The 23,780-nt window shown below is 36.7% G+C and overlaps 1 long non-coding RNA gene across 2 annotated transcripts; it reads left to right on the top strand.

The window, feature by feature from the left end:
- The first annotated feature begins 5,767 nt into the window (after window positions 1–5,767).
- Window positions 5,768–16,557, top strand: LOC129144006 (uncharacterized). Of its 2 annotated transcripts, none has more exons than XR_008548055.2 (3): window positions 5,768–5,863; window positions 10,348–10,408; window positions 16,451–16,557. It is a non-coding gene; the product is annotated as an uncharacterized LOC129144006 (long non-coding RNA). The 2 variants fall into 2 exon arrangements; XR_010153430.1 differs by lacking the exon at window positions 5,768–5,863 and adding an exon at window positions 7,920–8,097.
- Window positions 16,558–23,780: the final 7,223 nt, after the last annotated feature.

Raw genomic sequence — 23,780 nt, 5'->3', positions numbered from 1 at the left:
TTATTTCTCCTGGGACACATTATTTTCTCTCCACTCCCTCCACTCCTTCCATGCTGTTCTCACCTATGGCCAACACTCAACTCACTTTTATGGAGTTTATCAAACTACCAATTCTTCCAAGTGTTTCCCATTTTATGAAATATTTCCCAAAAGACAGCCTCTCCTAGCACCGTTGCCTGACATACCAAGCTCTCCACTACAACTCTTTTTTCACACTAGTGACACACACACACAAAATCTGTATTTTATTGGCCTCACCAGCCAAACTTGTGTGCCATATTTATAAAATAAACAAAATATCAAAATTCTGATGCCTGCTGCTCCTTTTCTCCTTTTAATATCTTGGAGTTTTGTCCTTTCTAAGGATCTCCTACTTGAGACCACGGAAAGCAGCACTGTTAGTAATAGAATTCTGATGTTGATGCCAAGACATTAACCATGTTTCCAATAGGACACTGACAAGGCCAACAGGAACAAAGTGTATTTCTAACAGGACATGGCCAAAATCACACTGAAGCTACTTCTGAGTTACTGCTGCTTTCTTGCGTAGCTGATCTGGCCTCCTGAACAAAGATTACTGAAATGTCCGGTAACTAAACTGCCCCCTCTTCTTGACAGTGTATCCAGATCGGCTTCCACATCCCTAAGCCCTTCTTCAATAATTCAGCACAAGCAGAAACTCTGTTAAAACCTGCCACTCCTCTCACCGAGAGGATCTACGCTTATCTTCCATTGTGTTTCCTTTACTGCAACAAGATTAAAGACCCTTTTTTTTTCTTTCCTATATATAAGTGGTTGGTGGATTTTAACACACCAGTTATTCCTCCTGTGAATCCCTCAGAGATGGTGGAAACTGAGGCTGATGGGGGAACAACTTTAGCTAGGGAAGGAGGGTATTAGTTCTCACATTTGACCCACACTCCTCCTGCCCGGGGTTGTTCCTCTCTCCCTCCCTTCCCTACACTGCTGCTGTCCTCTTTTTGACATTTCTATTTATTTATTTTTCTGCCCTCTCAGATCAGCAGGAGAGCACCTAGGTCTCAGGGCCAGCTCTCTATGGCAGGCCTCTGCAGCAGCACTTGTGAAGTGCTAGTGATTCACTTCCTTCTCTACTGCTCACCCTTCTCTTTCTTGGCAGGCACTCCAGGGAGTGGAGGAGGGTGGAGTATAGCAGGGAAAGCCAGGCACTGCCTCACATTTTCACTGGAAGCACTGCTCCCTCTTATTGGCAGGCCAAGTTTTTTAGTCTGAGCCATCAGACTAGATTTTGCCTTCACTTGCAGTGATCTCCCTCAGCGGCCCTCTTGCCCTTCCATCCAATCTGGCCCCTGTGTGGAATACCAAAACAGCAGTTAAATTTGTGCATGTGGGAAAGTTAACTTACCAAATTCTTTTTCTGCCCTTTGGCAAATTAGAGGATGTAACTGGGAATATCTTACAAGGCACAAACATGCTAAGATGGCTAGGAAAGTTCTGGCTTATTCTGTTAGGATGCTTCTCTGCTCAGCACACACAGAAAACCTTTGGAGTTTATAGGACTAAACCTCTTGCTAAAGCCAACTGGAGTTTTATGATTGCTTATGTAATCCAAACACTACTCTTTAAAAATATAGCAGTTGGTTTTATATTAATATTGATTTTGTGATTAGCTGCCTCTCGCTGTGAGATTGTGAGTGGCCTGCCAGGAGGAATTGGTCTTAGGGGAGTAGCCCCTATCATGTCTCTGGGTGAGTAGCCCTAGCACAGCAGTCAGCATGGAATGGATTCTTATCGGAACTATGCATGAAGCGTTTATAAAGATGCATAAATGCTAGGACATTCAGCAAATCTCCTAATTGGTGTATTGCTTATACCAGACAATTAAAATATTATTTCATATTGCATGTTTAAAGAAGCTAATACTGGTTAAATTCTTAGTAATCAAATTGGACTAATTAATAAAGTGTGTCTCTGGCTATGATTTGATTTTGGTTGTACAATGTCTTCAAAGATGAGTTCATTTCCCTACAAAAGATAGTTCCCCACAAAAGAAGTCGAATTCTGTCCAGCAGACATTCACATATCCTAAGTGATTTGTGTGGAACATTGACAATAGTAACAATTTATACCTCTGGCCTCCTAAGTAGCACCAATAATTTTAGGGAGTTGATCTTAACTAATTCAGAGTTCAAATATGCTTGTTCAATAAATTAAAAACTACATTTGGTGGACCTCAAAGCACTAAATTATAAAACTGATACAATATTTTGCCAACACAACATTATGCTTGTTATAATGCCATGTCACAATCCATGTGATATTTTGTGGACAGACACCGTAGTTCTTTATGTATATTAATACTCACAGCAATCTTTGCAATGGGTATTATTATCTGCATTGAAAGATGAGGAAACTAAGGCACAGAAAAATCAAATGACTTTTCTCATGTCAGATGGCTGGTAAATTTAGCAGTTTGGCTCCAGTAAGCACATATTTCAAAACAACCCTGTCACAACTCTTTCTATGCTCTACACAAGATTTCTATGAAATAATGTGAAGAAGTTCCTAGCAGTGAGACCATAACAGAGGATCTACCCTAAAAGAAAAAAAAGGGGAAAGAAGGTTGTCCTAGATATTCTCAATGATTGTTGCATTTTTAGAGTACAACTTGTATCAGTTTAGCAACATTGAACCTATTTTAGCTTCCTTGCAAGCTACTGATTTTTTTCCTCATTATAAAACCTTCAACTATATAAAGATTTTTCTCAATTCTTGCAGAAAACTAGGATGAATAAAGCAATGAATATGGTACCCTTTTAAATAACACACCACGTTAGGTAGGAATTTTAACTTTTTTCTTGCTGTTGTTGTTTTTGGAAGATTTATAGCAATTAAATAACATGGTGTCTGGTAGTTCTGGGACTGTATTAACCATGGAATCATTTTATTTGTACATTAATGAAATTTAGGACTATCATGAAATTTATAAAAAATAACATCTAACATATTCTTAGTTGTAAAACCTACATTCACAAGAATCCAAAGTCCTTGTAAAAAATAACCATCTTCCATTAAACATATAAATCACCCCTTCAAAGAGTATCTGTATCCTTGATTTTTCGTGAAATTGTGAGTTTCACAACTTTGGGGAAGAATTAAGTAGTCTGTATAGCATTAGTATGCTAGGTCATCAAAGGAAAAATGGATAAATATCAGAATTTATTTCCAACAAAAAAATTGTTGTGCACAACTCTTCATAGTTCAGTTCTGAAAATAATACTTAATATGCTTTTAAAATGCTAGTCAAGATATTCCAAGTTTTCTCATGCATCATTTACCTTCAGGAAACATGAAGAACTCAAATGTAAAAAAATATTAAAAGAGAAAAAGCCACGCTACCTCAAAAAAGAATGGAATTTTGGGGGGTTTTGTTCTTATAATGTCTTAGTAGATAATATGCTGAAATATATAGAATGATATGTCAACATAAATCTTCATTAGATTCTAAACTAATGGAGTTTCATGTATGCCTATGACTCTGCATAGTTAAAATATCATCCTGGCATTTAAACTCATCATTGAGATCAGAGCTAACTTGGGAGATCCAGGCTTGCATTGTGAAGTTGCAAATTATGGCAATTTCTCAGGTAATTTGAAGCAATTTCAATGACTTTCTCCTGTCTGCTTCAGGAAAGTACTAAACAAAAAGTAAATGTTATGTTTCATATTGGGTCACTGATAAAACGTAAATGAACCCAGGACTCAGAATAAATTCCAGAGAGAACAGTATTTCTGTATTCAACGTGATGGTAAAGGCCAATGTATGAGGTTGAAACATCTTTATAATGTAGGTTTGCAAAACTATGTTTACTAAACCCTATTAGCAATATAGTCTTAGAATGGAGTCAAAAGCTACAAAAATAATAGCATAAATAGGTAATGTATGTTAATAAACATCTTATTTATATAACTTATCAGTGATACTCCAGACCTACCACCTCTTTTGTTTTGCTTGAGATTCTGACCTTTTAAACTAATCATTTTTGCTTCCTACATCTTCATGAACACATCATTAACTCTGGAATTTAACCTGAGATCCGTTCTTAATTCTTCTCTCTCAAACTCATAAGGGCTTTATGATAGCTATGTAGTAAAAACAAGGTCTCTCTCTCTCTCTCTCTCTCTAAGGAAACACTCAAAACCCTCTACATAGCTTACTGTTGCTTGAATCACCACCAAACACTTTCTCTCACCTCTCCTGGTGGAACATGCTAGGACATCCTATGAATATGTGCTGGGAGTGTTTTATGAGTGTGATTTTACCTAACCAGGAAGTCAGGAAGGAGGAGAATGACCTAATCTGCCATGTTTTCTTTATGAGAACATCTTCTTGGCAATGTGTGGTTTCATGAAGTAGCTATAGAGTTTTAAAGTTGCCCTTACATCCTGAGTCAAGAAATGCTACCTTTCCTGCCATTCATTTCAATGAACCTGTAGTTTATTAAGCCAGTATCATTACTTTGAATTTGATTTGTGAGCATTACACAAAAAGCTGTATATGCCTGTATTTGATAAACAGAAGCATCTGACTTTGATTTGCATTACTATATTTGGATTCTTCAGTGATTGCTTGAAATGGCTCATGTTGATCCTTATATATCTTTCTTTTCTTCCTTCCTTCCTTCATTCCCTTCCTCCTTCCTTCCTTCCTTCTTTTTTTCTTTCCTATTTTTAAAAATTATTACTTTCAGATGATGAAAAGAAGAAAAACAATGAGAGTGACTAGTTAGGAATCATCTAGAAGCTTTAATATAGAAACAAAAACAAAAATAAATACTCCCATCCATACACCCATTTTTTGCTTGAGAATCTCAGGGGAACTAGTTAAAACAGTTGCTAGGCAGCCTATTCCTCATCTCACAATGGGTTAGAACTTTAATCATGTTTACAGAGATACCATGTAAAACTCTAAACGAATAGTCTTATTTTATAGCTCCAATTTAATTAATAGCTAATATTTTTGGCATGTTTATACTAATTGATTACATAGAAATATACTCTATGATATATACATATTTCAGAAATTCTATGATATTTTTGGAAACTTGGTTTTTTTAAACTTTCATATTTTACTGCCTTGGAGTTTACTTGGAAATTGCATACACCAATCTGCTCACACATATCTAGTCTATTTTTTTCATTCTACAGAGAAAGCTATATTTTATACTACATCCCTTGAGAGATAGTACCTGAATCTACTAGTAATGATATTGTCAAAGAAATTATATAGAGAGCTAGGAAGATAGATAAATGGTATATCTCTTACACACACACATATGCACACACACGTGTTTGTGTGTGAGAGAGAGTACATATGTTCATTCCTATAAAAATAAATACACATATATAGCTTTCTCTGTTTCTAGTTATAACTCCATTAACCATGATAAAAAAAATATGTCTTTCTTCTCTTTATAATTTAGATATCTCTATAGACAGTTTTCTTTATTCATGTTGGGAAAATCTAAAGTACTTTTAATTTTTCTTCATTTATGTCTCTATTGTGTTATGTACTTTTACTGCTTTTCCCTTGAATTTTTATTTAAGATGTTCAGGCAAATAAAATAGTCCAGGTATAGTCTCCACAAAAAAATGGGGAGTCCAGGGATACAGATCCTTATCTAAGTCATGCTACTGAAGGACTAGCATATTTCAGGCCCAGGTTCTTCTATATCCTTGCCATTAGTCTCCTGTTCCTTCATGGCTCATTGTGAATTCATCTGTAACATTCTGTCATCTATTAGTCTTTCAGTTCTTACTATGTTCCAAAGCTGGTACACTGATTCAATCTCATATTCCCAGACCAGGGTTTCTTAACCTACAGGTAATGAACAATCCCATGTGTATCTGTTTTACCTTTTTGTTTCTTGGTCTTTTCAGTTTTGCTTTGTTTTTGTTTTATTTTATGAGAACAAGGACCATATATTTCATTTGATTTTTAAAGAGACCCCTCAAATGCTAAAAAGGGTCATCCTAGATAACAGTCAAGATCTTTGTGACAACCCAGAGTAATTGTGGACACACTTCCATGCTGTCCTGATGTCTTCTTCACCTATTAGGATTGAAGAGGAGTCATGGTCTGCCTAATGTTATAAGGGGCAAGTCTGACAAGGATAAACTCAGTTGAAGGTGCTCTTATTTAGAAAAGGTTAATATGATCTATAACATTAAAATTTCGATTAACCCTCTAATGACAATACAGCTGATTTTTTTTGTAATTTTTAATTGAGCTTAATCTCTCCTTTAATAATAGCAAAGAAGATCTTGAACATTCAGAATCCCTAGACAGTAAAATCCTTAACACAGAGAGTGTGCCGGGGACATGGCTACCTATAGTTCAGCAGTGCTGACAAGCTGAATGACACTGGATAAATCATTTAATTTTGATGTCCCTTAGTTACCTTGCCTTGAAATGGGAATGCTAAAAGTTTCACTACTTCCTTTGCAAGGTTACTGTGAATGTAAAATAGAATAACTAGAAAGCTAAAATATATATGCAATTTATGTATCTGTAAGTAATGTGTGGAACTTTTAAGCCTTGTATGGGAATAAAACAAATATACACTGTACTATTCTATGAACAAATCTGTTGGCCAACATTCTGATATTGAATATTTATACACGATATAATGTCTCCATTTATTTTCTGGACAGAATATATGAGATTTCTCAACAGAGGATTTCCCGTTCTCTTATTTAAGTATTCTCCTTGGTGTTTGGGAGGCTATATATTAAACTAGAGAAAAGGTATTTGTTTGTAGTCAAACATAAGCTTTTATATCTACTCTGCCCTTTTACTAGATCTGGGTCTCTGGGAAGTTAGTAGGTCCTTTATGAATGACAGTGTTCTTGTGTTTTGGCAATACCAACTATAGGTTTTCCTAACATCAGTTTTGTGCTTTGTCAAGTCTCTTGTTTGCTTGGTTTAAATCCCACTTCCAACTTCTTAAAGTCTAATTACAGAATTGTCTTGAGTTTATTGATGTTTAACTTCTAGGGCGGTCTATGAATGTCATCGAAATGTCGATAACTTATTCTTCTAGCAGAAAGAAATCCTCTAGGATATGCTGAACCTTCTGAAAATGATTTTCTTACCTCTATTTACAAGTATCTCAATTTTAAAATCACATTTCTCAAAGTAAAGCAAAAATAGCCAATGAAGAATATTTCTAAAACTCAAGTGAATAAAAGCTGCTTTATTACAATTTTACTCTATTCACGTTTTGGCATGCACTTTCTCTTTTTATTTAGCTAATAATTACTCTTTGGGAAAAATGCATCATTTAAACATTTATAAAATTTAATTTTAAGACTTTTGATTTATGATAGCTTCTTAAGTGATTATGAAATGAAATCTATTTTTGTAGAATATTCAGAAATAACATTCATGTAAATGACTTCAGTTTATCTTGTTAGAAGTATCTATGAAACAAAACTTTCCCAAGTAATTTTACTTAAGTTATCCTTGGAATGATAATTAAACACAAAGACATGGTAAATTGAAAAGTAAAGAAATTAAAAGGATAACAGACAGGTGTGTCTTTGTTTGTTTCTTCCTTCCTTCTTTTCTGAATTATTTAGGAAGTGTCATAACATTTGCAACTTACTCTCAGTAGATTCAGGATGAAAAGAGAAAAAGAAAAATATGCAAATGCAAATATAGCAAAAGTTTTAGCAAACATGTATAATTATTGTACTACTGTTTCAGATTTTCCCTAGGTTTGAAAGTTTTTAAAACATAAATTTAAAATATCTGTGTTTATCTAGCTCCTAATATATATCAGGCACTTTGATATATGAAGTGAATTCAATGTTGAACAAAAAAGACCAAGTCCCTGGCCTCATAGAGCTTAAGGTATTTAGGTAACAGGCATTAAACTAATACTTACATAATTTTAAAAACCAGGGTCGATAAGTGTAATAAATGAGTCTGGTGCTTGTGTAGGATTCATGTGGACTCCTGTTTCTGCTGGTACAGTCCAGCACTGGCAAATCTGTGGCAAGACGTTCAGTTCCAGAGCCTCCATGTCAAGGCCAGTCCACTGGCTTCAAGCCAAGGTAAAGAAACAGCCTCACTTGGGCCTTCTCTCCTCCTCCCATTCATTTGGCTCCTACTTATCCTCGCATTCATGGGATCTATAACCCACTTTCTATAACCTACTTCTCTATATTACCCAAATTAATTTCAAATACCACTCACAGTGTAAGTACAAAATGTTGAGAAAAAACCTCTGGGCTCTGAACAAGCAAGTTTTAGACTCTGAATCAAAAATTCTCTTGGAGTCTTACAATGAATGGAATGTGAATGCATGCAGTGCATACAATTCTAGGGTCACTTTTCTAAAAGGAAGTTTCTTGCTTTTGACTTCCTCATCCCCCTTTCTAAAGACCAGAATGAGAGTGGTTGAGAGACAATTTTCCTCTTTCAATAGCACCATGCATGATCTTATGAGGCAGAGTAATTTCTCCACCCTGGCCATGCCCCTACCTCTGGTCTATTATATAAGAAAAAAATAAAATTATCTCTTGTTTGACTTGCTCTAGTTTTAGGTCTCCTTGTTATAGCCAGCTGAGTCTGTATTCTAACTCACATTCATCTTAAGTAAAAATCCAGAAATCATAATTGGCTACCTTTCTTTGTTTTGTAACTTTTCTCCTACCATAGTTTATTTCTTCATTAACCCTTGATTGAACTGAAGTAGTCACAGCCTTGGTTTCCAAACCTTTTGATTTCCTCCTCTCTTATTCATCCTTCACGGTTCCATCAGCATAATCTTTCTAAAGCCCAAATTGCATTTGCATTACGTGTTCTCCTCAAGGACATTCAAATGGCTCCTCTATTACTTAGAAAATAAAACATGAACTCTTAGCTTGGCATTCAAAGTACTGTAACTTGTGGCTTCACAAGCAATAGAGTTATGAAGTTACTATGTTATGCCCAAGTGGTTTTGTTGAGAGAGCGACACCCTCCTCCAACTACTTCACTCATTGAAATTCTAATAATCCTTGAAATTCTAATAAGGCTGCCTTGAATTCCATATATTTTATGAAAATCCTTCCTTAGTTCCTCAAATTGAATTCATAATTCTTCTTCCACTATTCAGATAAAATTTTGCTTTTACCTCTTTTGGATATTTTATTCAGTCAAATATTATAATTTCTTTAATATGTATCTATCTCTACCTCTAGAATATAAACTCCTTGAGGATATGCACTGTATATTATTTTTCTGTATCGTTTTTATTGCTATCACCCATGGAAACGTGCATATTTCTCCATATATCAGAGGTAACAAAAAATGTTTACTGAATTGAACTAACTCGAAAAAGGCTAAACTATCCAATTCTTTCCTGAACAAGAATGGTCATTTCTGTAAGCCAAGATACTACCAGAAATTGAGAGAGAGAGAATATGATTTGATATAGTCCTCCAAAATTGGGTGTTTGAGTTTATTTACTTTAAGCAAGACATGATTTCCATTTTCCAAAGGAAAAAAACCTTGAATATATTATAAGAAAACGATAAGGCTTTCTGGACATCAAAGAATTCTTACAAAATAACTTTTGAATTAGTTAACTATAAAAGAATCAGAAACATACAAATTAATTTCTCCTTGAGATACACTGGGCTTAAAAATAAAGAAGAAACATGTTTAAGATTATATAAAGCCTACAACTTTGAGGAAAGATTTCAGAAAACAAAACACTGAAGTCTAATAATATGGTAAAAATTTAACTATAATAGCAAATTATTCAAACATTTTAACTCCCTACTAAACTTCTCCAAATGTGAACCATTTACTAAATGACAGATTTTTTTTTTTTTAGGATTATGGCTTAACTTACTGGTCTCAGTTATATATCTTCTCATTTTGCCATAAAATGCTAGTAAAAACTTTCATTTAGCAAGTGCTTACAATATGATAGGTATATTTCCAAATATTATCTTTACTCTAAACAACAGCTCATGTTTCCAAAATGGCAGTTCCAGATGTCAGAGATTTTTTTGACTAGTCCATGCTGTCTCAGCATGTTTTCACATATCTTGAAACTCCTTCTAACTTCATATATTATGAGAAATCATGAAAGGAACCTCTTATCTGCCCAGAAAATCTCACCATATCTTTGGGAAAAAGAAATAATATCTACCTCATTCGTAAATGTTGTGATTAATTGGCCAATGTGTAATAATAATAGCAAACATCTATGGTGCATGCTTTATTATGTCAGATGTTGTATTAAGTGTTTTAAACATCTAATTTCAGTTTTCACAACCTCATACAAGTATTTTGTTATCCTCACTTTACAGATGGAGAAATGGAAACTCCAAAAGATTAAGCAAGAAGCCCACAGGAAAACAATTAGTAGAGGTAGGATTTGAATTTATATCTGTCTAGTTCCAAATCTTATACTATTTACTATGATTTCACATTGTTTTTGCTTCAAAAATTATAAACAATTCATAATAAAGTATACTACCATAAAAATTGTTTCATGCATTTCAAGTTTGAATAGCATATAAATTTACATTATCAAGATAATTTTTTTACTTTGGAAAACTTTTTGTTCATTTAGGTGAATAATTTTCTAACATTAATGTCATATTGAATTACGGCCAAAAAATCCCCTTTAAGTTCTTATATTAGCACTAAGAGTGGATGAAGAGAAAATCTACCAATTCCTTATGTAGTTTTATATCTCCTCTTGACAAATGGAAACCTCATCTGTAGACAGGCAATATTTAGCTACTTTATCTTGATTAATCCGTGGGATAGAGTGAGGTTTGTTAAGTAAGCAATAACACATGACATGATGCATGTTACACTGTAATGAAGCCATGCCTGAGCTGTTTGGTGATACATGAACATCCTCCTCCATCGGATGCTGTCATTCTGTAATAGCAGGAGCTTTGGAATTAGCCACTGATATTTTGATGCCTTCCATTACTGAGAATGTTCATATAAAAATCAAAATAATATGAGACCATATACTATGAAAAGTTTTGCTCTCACTCTCTCATCTTTCCCATCCAAGAGGCCCATCACCATCACTACTCACTTTTAAGCTTATCCTCTGGAGATTTTCTATCCAAATGCAAACAAATACAAACATAAATTCTCATTTTCCTTCTTTCTTACATGAGTGGCAGCAGACTATCCACACTACTTTGTACTTTTTTAAAATAGACTTTTATGCCTTAGCAATCTTTACAAACCTATGACAGCTTCATAGTATTCCATTATTTAGACAAGTCTATGCTTATTTAACCAAAAGTTTCTGGTTGAGCTATGAAAATATCTGTGTAAGGAGAAAGCTTATGTGAAAGAGAATATATAATGTCTACCAAATACACTCTTTTCTATTTTCTATCCCATTTGCAGTTAGGGGACAAGTGCCAGGTGATAAGATCTGGCCAATAATATAAAATTCAAAGGAATGCATGCCACTTCCAGTCAGAAGCAGTGAAAACTCTCTATGTGGTTTTTGGTTCTCTCTCTCACTATGCAATGAAGAAAGAGGCTGAATATTCCTGATGTTGCAGCTACAAGATGAGGGTCTTCATCAGTTCACATATGTGGGCAAACTTGCAGCAAAACTCTCTGCCACACTGCAATGGTCACATATGGTTTTGTTAGATCACTATAATTTGGGACTTATTTTGATATTGTATAGAATCAAACACTTCGAACTGGAGTAATCCTTGATAATATTCAAGCCAAGAAGTTCTTAAGTCTCTGTGTTGCATGGGAATTTTAAACATATGTTCAATTTCGTTTTCTGGAGAATTGTTAGTAATGATCAGGTTCTTAAAAGGTGTTCAGAGCTTACAATTAGCTAAATTTTATCAACGTGACCTAACCCCTCATTTTACAGACAATGAAAATGAGATTGGGGTGTTGGTTTAGAAGGTGTGGCTGAGTTGCAGATCCCCTTCTTCTCGGTTCTATACCGTGCCTCATCACGGCCCATTCTGAGGAGTCCAACTGCATTAAACTCACAGCCCTGATGGAGCCAGCTGTTGTTTTCTACTTCATAAACATACACACCCTTTTAGTAACTAGGGCCAGCATCACAACCTACTTATGTTCATACCCTTCTTCATCTCATCTGTTCAAGTACTCAAGCCAAAAATTTAGGATTTTGCTTTGATCTCTCACTTCACCCTTTCTCCCTCTGAGTAAACCTCTCCTACATATCATGAACTACCAAAAAATCCTGCTCTTCCTGTTTCCATTCATGACCTCTTTTGGACTTGTGAAAGAAAGCAGGAATAATGATCTTTTCAAAAAGTACATAGAACCTCTTAAAGTCTTCTTATCACACTTAGAAAGAAATTTGTTCCCAGGTTGCATCACTGGTCTCATCCACCAGAAAATGCTTCCGTGGACATTTGCATGATAACATTCCTTATCATTCAGGTGTCTCCTCCAAGGTCATCTTTAAGAGTGGCCTTCTCTGATGACTTGGCCTGAAATACTCCTTCCCTCTACCACTTTCAACCCATTTACTCTATTTTCTTAACAGAAGGTAAAATAATTTTTAAATTTTATTATTCATTTCTAAGGGTCCATATTCCACTTATAGCATAGATTCTGTAAGACTAAGATGGTGTCTCTTGCTCAATGCCAAATCGCAGTACCTAGAACACTACCTGGTGCTTATGAGTGCTTAATACTTATTAAATCAGTCAACAAATGTTAATTTCCTAATCGTTATCCAAGGTGTTGCCTTGCTCAGAATTTCTTTCATTTTTTTCTTGTATTAGTTAAGCATTACCCATCTTTCAAGGTTTAGGACCATCATGATGGAGCTCCTCCACCTGCCCTCCTGATATAGTCCCTCTTCTGATACCTACGATAGTTTCAGTTATAAGGTAGACCTGTACTCTTGACAGTTGAGACAGTATTACTTGTGAGAAAACACTTTGCCCTAGAATTCAGAAGACTCAGCCACATCTACTTTTGATTCTAATAGTATTGAGATATAGCCTTGGATAAGTCATATAACTTCGCTAAATCTCAGTTTTCTAACCTTGGAAATGAGAAAGACAAAAGTGATAAATAATGATGATACTTCCTTTGAAGCTGCCCACTCCATCTGTGTTTTATGTAATACTCAAGTTCAAGGGCATACTTCATGTTTATGTACACTGTAAAACATAATGCCAATGCAAAGTACTATGATTATTACTGTTGTTATGTATTGTGTGAAGGTATAGTTTATCTCCCTGATTCAGTTTTCTGGGTGCTTTCTATTAGCACTAGTAATAGTGCCAATAGGAACACCTAGGAATGAACCCTTTCAGCTTTTACAGCATTTGTTCCAAGAACATTATAAGGGTGTTTTGAGGGCTGTTGTTAAGTTAAAATACCATTGCTTTTGCTATACCCGCATTTTATGTAAATCAGAGAACTTTTTTCCTACCATGAGAATATTATATCATTTAGCAAAAATGGAATCCCATAGAGCCAAAAATTTAAAACCTTTCATCAATTTTCTGCTAATATCCATTGGTATCAACTAATAACTTTATTCCACTAGTTGTAGAAACTATGCTTTTCTCCCTTTAATTGGCCAATGTCTACAAAGAAATTAGCTGATTTTATTATACATTTTTTTCACTTGAGGTAATTCTGTAACAACCCTTAATTTAATCCTATCTGTGTATGCTATATAAGTGTGTGTATCATGGTTACACAACAGGCTGCAAAAGAACTGCTTCAGAAACATATTGAACAAACTAAGCAATGAAAACTTGCAAATGCACTGTGAGTCACATACTGTGCAAGAGCAGTAAATTGCTTCCTTGGTGGTTTTGACAACATTGCCTCTGAACATAATTGAATGTCATTCGTTTATATGTTTGCAAATAAGGTCCCAGTGACATTACACCTGGGAGTGTGCACACTTGGTCGTCTGTTTATGACGGAGGAGCCAGACATATGGCCTGTGGACTCGGTTTGGCCCAGAGCTGTTGCAAAGTCCTCCTACCAGTTTTCAGCCAGTCAGCCCCATCACTGTGAATCAGCTCTGTCAAAGGCAGTGCTTCCCATCAATTAAGGAGGGGAAATGCAGCTTACCCAACTGCCAGTTTGCCAGGGCCTCTCAGTCCTGAGATGGCAAAAATACTTGAAACATGCAAGAGAATGTCACATGCTATGTAAATAAAAGAAAGGAGATAAGACAAGGAGAAAGAGAAATGTTACCATTAAACTTGCAAAAGGGAGAGTCTAGAAAAGAGAAAACCTACTGCATGGAAGTGATTAAGTATGAGTTTTAATACTTACTGTGCTCTAAAGGGTTTGTGTGATATTAGGCAAGTCTCTTTTACCACATTAGCCTTAGTTTTCCTCTCTGTAAAGGAGCTGAATACATTTTTCAACATTTTTTTCTCAATCAGAAGTATTTTCATTTTTTCTAACTACAAATTCGAAAAAAATTATTAAACAATGTCTATTAATTTGTTTTCCAACTACTATAAAGACATCTACAACTACCAAACCACAGTTACTGATCAGCATGATTATTAACATCTTGGGTTGGTATAATTTCAGCAACAGAGATGTCATTTAACTTTCCGCATAGCCTTGGAATATTTAAAATACCTTAGAACTATCTGTAATGCTCCATGGATTTATAATCTTCCTGTGAAAATGCTATGTTTAGTTTTTCTTTCAAAAATAGTTAATAAATACTGAGCTAGGCACTGGCATTATTAGGTACTGAGGTAACAAAAACTGTTCTTGATGCATTTCCAAAGTGGTAGAGAAATTGGTAAAGAAAAATCAAATTCAGCAAAAATAGGAAATACGATAATGACCTACAAATAAAATCTGGGATCATGAGAAGGCCTATCAATATCCTCATTGAAAGAAAAGAGCCACAATAACAAAACCCTATTTGTAGAGACTCACCTAAAAGGAGGAGCCATCTGGCCATACTGCTTACCAGACGCGTGCTCTATGGAATCAAAGCCCTGGAGACACTCATTCAAAAATAGGCTCCCAGACTTAATTTTGCTTGACAAACACAATATTTTCTGTCCCACTCTTAAAGATTTACAATGCATATTTGCATATTAAAGGCTCTAAGAAGTCCCAAAGGCAAAGAAACACATCTAACTTGGCTTGATATAAATTTTCTGAAATATTTGACCAAATAATCTATTTTTGCAGAATAAAAAATAGTAGCTTAGTTTAGGACACTCTAAATATGGCTTTTGGAATAAACAAGACCATAGCAGAGCCATGTTTTATGATCACATTGTTTTGTGGCCCATTGCCAGTTCCTACCTAGAAAACTTCAAGACCTACAAGACAGGTATTATCAAGCTGCACTTTGGCAGTCTACATGAACATTTACAAAGAAAAACCTCAATGAAATGCATTGAGTTGCCATAAAGATAGCATTAAAGTTGCTGCCCAAACATCACTCAATAGAGACACAGAATAGATTTTTTTATTTAGGTACTCATGCCAGGAATAATGTGTAACCTCCTGAATAATTTGTTTGTTTTCTATCATGTTAACACCATGATTTAACTGGTCATTGTTGGCAGAAAAGATCAGAGTCCATTTTATGACTCACAGTTAGAAAATGTAGAGAATTCTATATGCATGTCTTGTGTATTAATGTTACTCTTGATTTCATTGTACTTTTTCTACTTTATTTTTCCTTTGCCATAAATTTCTTATTTTTGAAATGTATCAACACTATAAATGAATATCATTTTAAGAATTCAAACAATTTAAAATCAATTAAAAATTCCACTTTTACCCTTCTCTACTTTGTCAAACCTCTCCTGCCTAACTGTATGCGCTATTACAAATAGTTTTGATGTTTCTTACAGTGTCTGTTTATAAAGAGAAAAATACATTATATATATAATTTTGAATAGACTTTATTTTTTAGAGAAGTTTTAGTTTTATAGGAAAATTGAACAGAAAATACCAAGAGTTCCCTTGTAGCCCCTGCTGCCCCACATGCTCAGCCTCCCCCATTATCAACAGTCCTCACCAGAGTGACACTTTTGTTACAGTTGATAAACCTATATTGAGACATCATAATTACCCACATTTCCTACTTTACGCTGGGGTTCACTCTCGGTGATGTACATTCTGTGGGTTTGGACACATATATAATGACATGTACCACCATTGTAATATCACAGAGTAGTTTCACCTCCACAAATATCCTTTGTGCTCTGCCTATTGATCCCTCTCTCCCCCTAACCCTGGCAACTACCAATCAATTATTTTACTGTCTCCATCTTTTGTCTTTTCCAGCATGTCTAATAGTTGTAGTCATATAGTATATATCCTTTCAGATTGGCTTCTTTTACTTAGTAATGTGCATTTAAGTTTCCTCTAGGTGTTTTCATGGCTTGATGGCTTCTTTCTTTCTTTTTTTAGCACTGAATAACACTGTCCTGATGTACCAAGTTTATCCATTCACCTACTGAAGGACATCTTGGTTGTTGTATGTTTTGGCAAGTGTGAATAAAGCTGCTATAAATGTTTGTGTGCCAGTTTTTGTGTGGACATAAATGTTCAGTTTATTAGGGTAAACACCAAGGAGTGTGATTGCTGGAGAGTATGGTCAAGGTATGCTTAGTTTGGTAAGTGGCTGTACCATTTTGCATCCCCATGAGCAATGGATAAAATTTCTTGGTGCTCCACATTTTCCACAGCATGTTCTGGAGTTTGACCACTCTAATTGGTAGGTAGTGGTATCTCGTTGTTTTAACTCACATTTCCCTGGTGACATATGATGTAGAAGAGAATCTTTTTGGTAGTTTATTTCACATCTGTTATATATATATAATGTTAATTTGTTAATGAGATCCTAGTCTATGTTTTATTTTTTAAGTTTGTCAGTCTGATTTTTTTTTATGGATGGGGTCTTGCTATGTTGTCCAGGCTGGTTTTGAACTCCTTGCCTCAAGCCATCTTCCCACCTCAGCCTCCCAAGTAACAGAGACTACAGTCATGCACCACCACACCTGGCTAATTAAGTCACCCTCTAATGAATGTATAATATCAATATAATGAGTAAAGCAGTATTTAACCACTCCAATATTGATATTATACAGTTTTCTTCAATTAAAACAAGGATACGGTGGAGCCAAGATGGCCGAATAGAAGCAGCTCCGGTCTACAGCTCCCAGCGTGAGTGACACAGAAGATGGGTGATTTCTGCATTTCCATCTGAGGTACCGGGTTCATCTCACTAGGGAGTGCCAGACAGTGGGTGCAGGACAGTGGGTGCAGTGCACCGTGCGTGAGCTGAAGCAGGGCGAGGCATTGCCTAACTCGGGAAGCACAAGGGGTAAGGGAGTTCCCTTTCCTAGTCAAAGAAAGGGGTGACAGATGGCAACTGGAAAATCGGGTCACTCCCACCCTAATACTGCCCTTTTCCAATGGGCTTAAAAAACGGCACACCAGGAGATTATATCCCACATCTGGCTCGGAGGGTCCTACACCCACGGAGTCTCGCTGATTGCTAGCACAGCAGTCTGAGATCAAACTGCAAGTGGGCAGCAAGGCTGGGGGAGGGGCACCTGCCATTGCCCAGGCTTGATTAGGTAAACAAAGCAGCTGGGAAGCTCTAACTGGGTGCAGCCCACCACAGCTCAAGGAAGCCTGCCTGCCTTTGTAGGCTCCACCTCTGGGGGCAGGGCACAGACGAACAAAAAGACAGCAGTAACCTCTGCAGACTTAAATGTCCCTGTCTGACAGCTTTGAAGAGAGTAGTGTTTCTCCCAGCACGCAGCTGGAGATATGAGAACGGGCAGACTGCCTCCTCAAGTGGGTCCCTGACCCCCGAGCAGCCTAACTGGGAGGCACCCCCAAGTAGGGGCAGACTGACACCTCACACGGCCGGGTACTCCTCTGAGACAAAACCTCCAGAGGAACGATCAGGCAGCAGCATTTGCGGGTCACCAATATCCGCTGTTCTACAGCCACTGCTGTTCTACAGTCACCGCTGCTGATACCCAGGAAAACAGGGTCTGGAGTGACCACTAGCAAACTCCAACAGACCTGCATCTGAGGGTCCTGTCTGTTAGAAGGAAAACTAACAAACAGAAAGGACATCCACACCAAAAACCCATCTGTACGTCACCATCATCAAAGACCAAAAGTAGATAAAACCACAAAGATGGGGAAAAAACAGAGCAGAAAAACTGGAAACTCTAAAAAGCAGAGCACCTCTCCTCCTCCCAAGGAACGCAGCTCCTCACCAGCAACGGAACAAAGCTGGACGGAGAATGACTTTGACGAGTTGAGAGAAGAAGGCTTCAGATGATCAAACAACTCTGAGCTACAGGAGGAAATTCAAACCAATGGCAAAGAAGATAAAAACTTTGAAAAAATATTAGACGAATGGATAACTAGAATAACCAATGCAGAGAAGTCCTTAAAGGACTTGATGGAGCTGAAAGCCAAGGCTTGAGAACTACGTGAAGAATGCAAAAGCCTCAGGAGCCAATGTGATCAACTGGAAGAATGGGTATCAGTGATGGAAGATGAAATGAATGAAATGAAGAGAGAAGGGAAGTTTAGAGAAAAAAGAATAAAAAGAAATGAGCAAAGCCTCCAAGAAATATGGGACTATGTGAAAAGACCAAATCTACGTCTGATTGGTGTACCTGAAAGTGATGGGGAGAATGGAACCAAGTTGGAAAACACTCTGCAGGATATTATCCAGGAGAACTTTCCCAATCTGGCAAGGCAGGCCAACATTCAGATTCAGGAAATACAGAGAGCACCACAAAGATACTCCTTGAGAATAGCAACTCCAAGACACCTAATTATCAGATTCACCAAAGTTGAAATGAAGGAACAAATGTTAAGGGCAGCCAGAGAGAAAGGTCGGGTTACCCACAAAGGGAAGCACGTCAGACTAACAGCGGATCTCTCAGCAGAAACTCTACAAGCCAGAAGAGAGTGGGGATCAATATTCAACATTCTTAAAGAAAAGAATTGTCAACCCAGAATCTCATATCCAGCCAAACTAAGCTTCATAAGTGAAGGAGAAATAAAATACTTTACAGACAAGCAAATGCTGAGAGATTTTGTCACCACCAGGCCTGCCCTAAAAGAGCTCCTGAAGGAAGCGCTAAACATGGAAAGGAACAAACGGTACCAGCCACTGCAAAAACATGCCAAAATGTAAAGACCATCAAGGCTAGGAAGAAACTGCACCAACTAACAAGCAAAATAACCAGCTAACATCATAATGACAGGATCAAATTCACACATAAAAATATTAACTTTAAATGTAAATGGGTTAAATGCTCAAATTAAAAGACACAGACTGGCAAATTGGATAAAGAGTCAAGACCCATCAGTGTGCTGTATTCAGAAAACCCATCTTACGTGCAGAGACACACATAGGCTCAAAATAAAGGGATGGAGGAAGATCTACCAAGCAAATGGAAAACAAAGAAAGGAAAGGGTTGCAATCCTAGTCTCAGATAAAACAGACTTTAAACCAACAAAGATCAAAAGAGACAAAGAAGGCCATTACATAATGGTAAAGGGATCAATTCAACAAGAAGAGCTAACTATCCTAAATATATATGCACCCAATACAGGAGCACCCAGATTCACAAAGCAAGTCCTTAGTGACCTACAAAGAGACTTAGACTCCCACACAATAATAATGGGAGACTTTAACACCCCACTGTCAACATTAGACAGATCAACGAGACTGAAACTTAAGAAGGATACCCAGGAATTGAACTCAGCTCTGCACCAAGCGGACCTAATAGACATCTACAGAACTCTCCACCCCAAATAAAGAGGATATACATTTTTTTCAGTACCACACCACACCTATTCCAAAACTGACCACATACTTGGAAGTAAAGCACTCCTCAGCAAATGTAAAAGAACAGAAGTTATAACAAACTGTCTCTCAGACCACAGTGCAATCAAACTAGAACTCAGGATTAAGAAACTCACTCAAAACCGCTCAACTACATGGAAACTGAACAACCTGCTCCTGAATGACTACTGGGTACGTAACAAAATGAAGGCAGAAATAAAGATGTTCTTTGAAACCAATGAGAACAAAGACACAACATACCAGAATCTCTGGGACACATTCAAAGCAGTGTGTAGAGGGAAATTTATAGCACTAAATGCCCACAAGAGAAAGCAGGAAAGATCCAAAATTGACACCCTAACATCACAATTAAAAGAACTAGAAAAGCAAGAGCAAACACATTCAAAAGCTAGCAGAAGGCAAGAAATAACTAAAATCAGAGCAGAACTGAAGGAAATAGAGACAGAAAAAACCCTTCAAAAATTAATGAATCTAGGAGCTGGCTTTTGAAAAGATCAACAAAATTGATAGAGCGCTAGCAAGAGTAATAAAGAAGAAAAGAGAGAAGAATCAAATAGACACAATAAAAACTGATAAAGAGGATATCACCACCAATCCCACAGAAATACAAACTATCATCAGAGAATACTACAAACACCTCTATGCAAATAAACTAGAAAATCTAGAAGAAATGGATAAATTCCTCGACACATACACCTTCCCAAGACTAAACCAGGAAGAAGTTGAATCTCTGAATAGACCAATAACAGGCTCTGAAATTGTGGCAATAATCAATAGCTTACCAACCAAAAAGAGTCCAGGACCAGATGGATTCACAGCTGAATTCTACCAGAGGTACAAGGAGGAACTGGTATCATTCCTTCTGAAACTATTCCAATCAATAGAAAAAGAGAGAATCCTCCCTAACTCATTTTATGAGGCCAGCATCATTTTGATACCAAAGCCAGGCAGAGACACAACAAAAAAAGAGAATTTTAGACCAATATCCTTGATGAACATTGATGCAAAAATCCTCAATAAAATACTGGCAAAATGAATCCAGCAGCACATCCAAAAGCTTATCCATCATGATCAAGTGGGCTTCATCCCTGAGATGCAAGGCTGGTTCAATATACACAAATCAATAAATGTAATCCGGCATATAAACAAAGCCAAAGACAAAAACCACATGATTATCTCAATAGATGCAGAAAAAGCCTTTGACAACCCTTCATGCTAAAAACTCTCAATAAATTAGGTATTGATGGGACGTATTTCAAAATAATAAGAGCTATCTATGACAAACCCACAGCCAATATCACACTGAATGGGCAAAAACTGGAAGCATTCCCTTTGAAAACTGGCACAAGACAGGGATGACCTCTCTCACCACTCCTATTCAACATAGTGTTGGAAGCTCTGGCCAGGGCAATCAGGCAGGAGAAGGAAATAAAGGGTATTCAATTAGGAAAAGAGGAAGTCAAATTGTCCCTGTTTGCAGATGACATGATTGTATATCTAGAAAACACCATTGTCTCAGCCCAAAATCTCCTTAAGCTGCTAAGCAACTTCAGCAAAGTCTCAGGATACAAAATCAATGTACAAAAATCAAAAGCATTCTTATACACCAACAACAGACAAACAGAGAGCCAAATCATGAGTGAACTCCCATTCACAATTGCTTCAAAGAGAATAAAATACCTAGGAATCCAACTTACAAGGGATGTGAAGGACCTCTTCAAGGAGAACTACAAACCACTGCTCAAGGAAATAAAAGAGGATACAAACAAATGGAAGAACATTCCATGCTCATGGGTAGGAAGAATCAATATCGTGAAAATGGCCATACTGCCCAAGGTAATTTAGAGATTCAATGCCATCCCCATCAAGCTACCAGTGACTTTCTTCACAGAATTGGAAAAAACTACTTTAAAGTTCATATGGAACCAAAAAAGAGCCCACATCGCCAAGTCAATCCTGAGCCAAAAGAACAAAGCTGGAGGCATCACACTACCTGACTTCAAACTATACTACAAGGCTACAGTAACCAAAGCAGCATGGTACGGGTACCAAAACAGAGATATAGATCAATGGAACAGAACAGAGCCCTCAGAAATAACGCTGCATATCTACAACTATGTAATCTTTGACAAACTTGAGAAAAACAAGCAATGGGGAAAGGATTCCCTATTTAATAAATGGTGCTGGGAAAACTGGCTAGCCATATGTAGAAAGCTGAAACTGGATCCCTTCCTTACACCTTATACAAAAATCAATTCAAGATGGATTAAAGACTTAAACGTTAGACCTAAAACCATAAAAACCCTAGAAGAAAACCTAGGCAATACCATTCAGGACATAGGCATGGGCAAGGACTTCATGTCTAAAACACCAAAAGCAATGGCAACAAAAGCCAAAATTGACAAATGGGATCTAATTAAACTAAAGAGGTTCTGCACAGCAAAAGAAACTCCCATCAGAGTGAACAGGCAACCTACAAAATGGGAGAAAATTTTTGCAACCTACTCATCTGACAAAGGGCTAATATCCAGCATCTACAATGAACTCAAACAAATTTACAAGAGAAAAACAAACAACCCCATCAAAAAGCAGGCGAAGGACATGAACAGACACTTCTGAAAAGAAGACATTTATGCAGCCAAAAAACACATGAAAAAATGCTCATCATCACTGGCCATCAGAGAAATGCAAATCAAAACCACAATGAGATACCATCTCACACCAGTTAGAATGGCAATCATTAAAAAGTCAGGAAACAACAGGTGCTGGAGAGGATGTGGAGAAATAGGAACACTTTTACACTGTTGGTGGGACTGTAAACTAGTTCAACCATTGTGGAAGTCAGTGTGGCGATTCCTCAGGGATCTAGAACTGGAAATACCATTTGACCCAGCCATCCCATTACTGGGTATATCCCCAAAGGACTATAAATCATGCTGCTATAAAGACACATGCACACGTATGTTTATTGCAGCATTATTCACAATAGCAAAGACTTGGAACCAACCCAAATGTCCATCAATGATAGACTGGATTAAGAAAATGTGGCACATATACACCATGGAATACTATGCAGCCATAAAAAAAGGATGAGTTCATGTCCTTTGTAGGGACATGGATGAAATTGGAAAACCTCATTTTCAGTAAACTATCGCAAGAACAAAAAACCAAACACTGCATATTCTCGCTCATAGGTGGAATTGAACAGTGAGATCACATGGACACAGGAAGGGGAATATCACACTCTGGGGACTGTTGTGGGGTGGGGGGAGGGGGGAGGGATTGCATTGGGAGATATACCTAATGCTAGATGACGAGTTAGTGGGTGCAGTGCACCAGCATGGCACATGTATACATATGTAACTAACCTGCACAATGTGCACATGTACCCTAAAACTTAAAGTATAATTAAAAAAAAAGAATCTTCAAACCTAATGCCTAGAACGTTTTATCAACATTAAAATTCTATTTAAAATTTATTCTTAGCTATCTATAAGAAACGTTTACTAGGAAGCAGAAAAGATAAGCTCTTTCTAAGTTAAAAGAGTATATTTGCTATTTGAACTTTCAAAAATTGATAAAGCAGTACACACATTTATTTTTAGAAATTGAAGCTGCAAAGCTAAGCAATTTCCTACTATGACATGTGTGTTGGACAGTGTAGGGCATAGCAGTGATTAGTGATTTTCAGCAGCCTTTCTTGAATAGGCATTGAAAATAGCTAAACAAAAAAAGAGAAGTGAGCTGAATTCTTGGAGTGAATATTTTGGAGTGAATTATAAAACAGAGTTCTTGCAATAATGCATGTAAATTAAAAATAGGTTAGCAAAGCATGAGTAAAAATAGTCAATTTTCAAATACTTTTCACAGCTCTCCAAATCTGACATATTT

The sequence above is a fragment of the Pan troglodytes genome, chromosome 1 (genome assembly GCF_028858775.2).
Source record: "Pan troglodytes isolate AG18354 chromosome 1, NHGRI_mPanTro3-v2.0_pri, whole genome shotgun sequence".
Classification (NCBI taxonomy): Eukaryota; Metazoa; Chordata; class Mammalia; order Primates; family Hominidae; genus Pan; species Pan troglodytes.
Note: the sequence above shows the minus strand (reverse complement) of the source record. Positions and strands in the feature narration are given on the sequence as shown.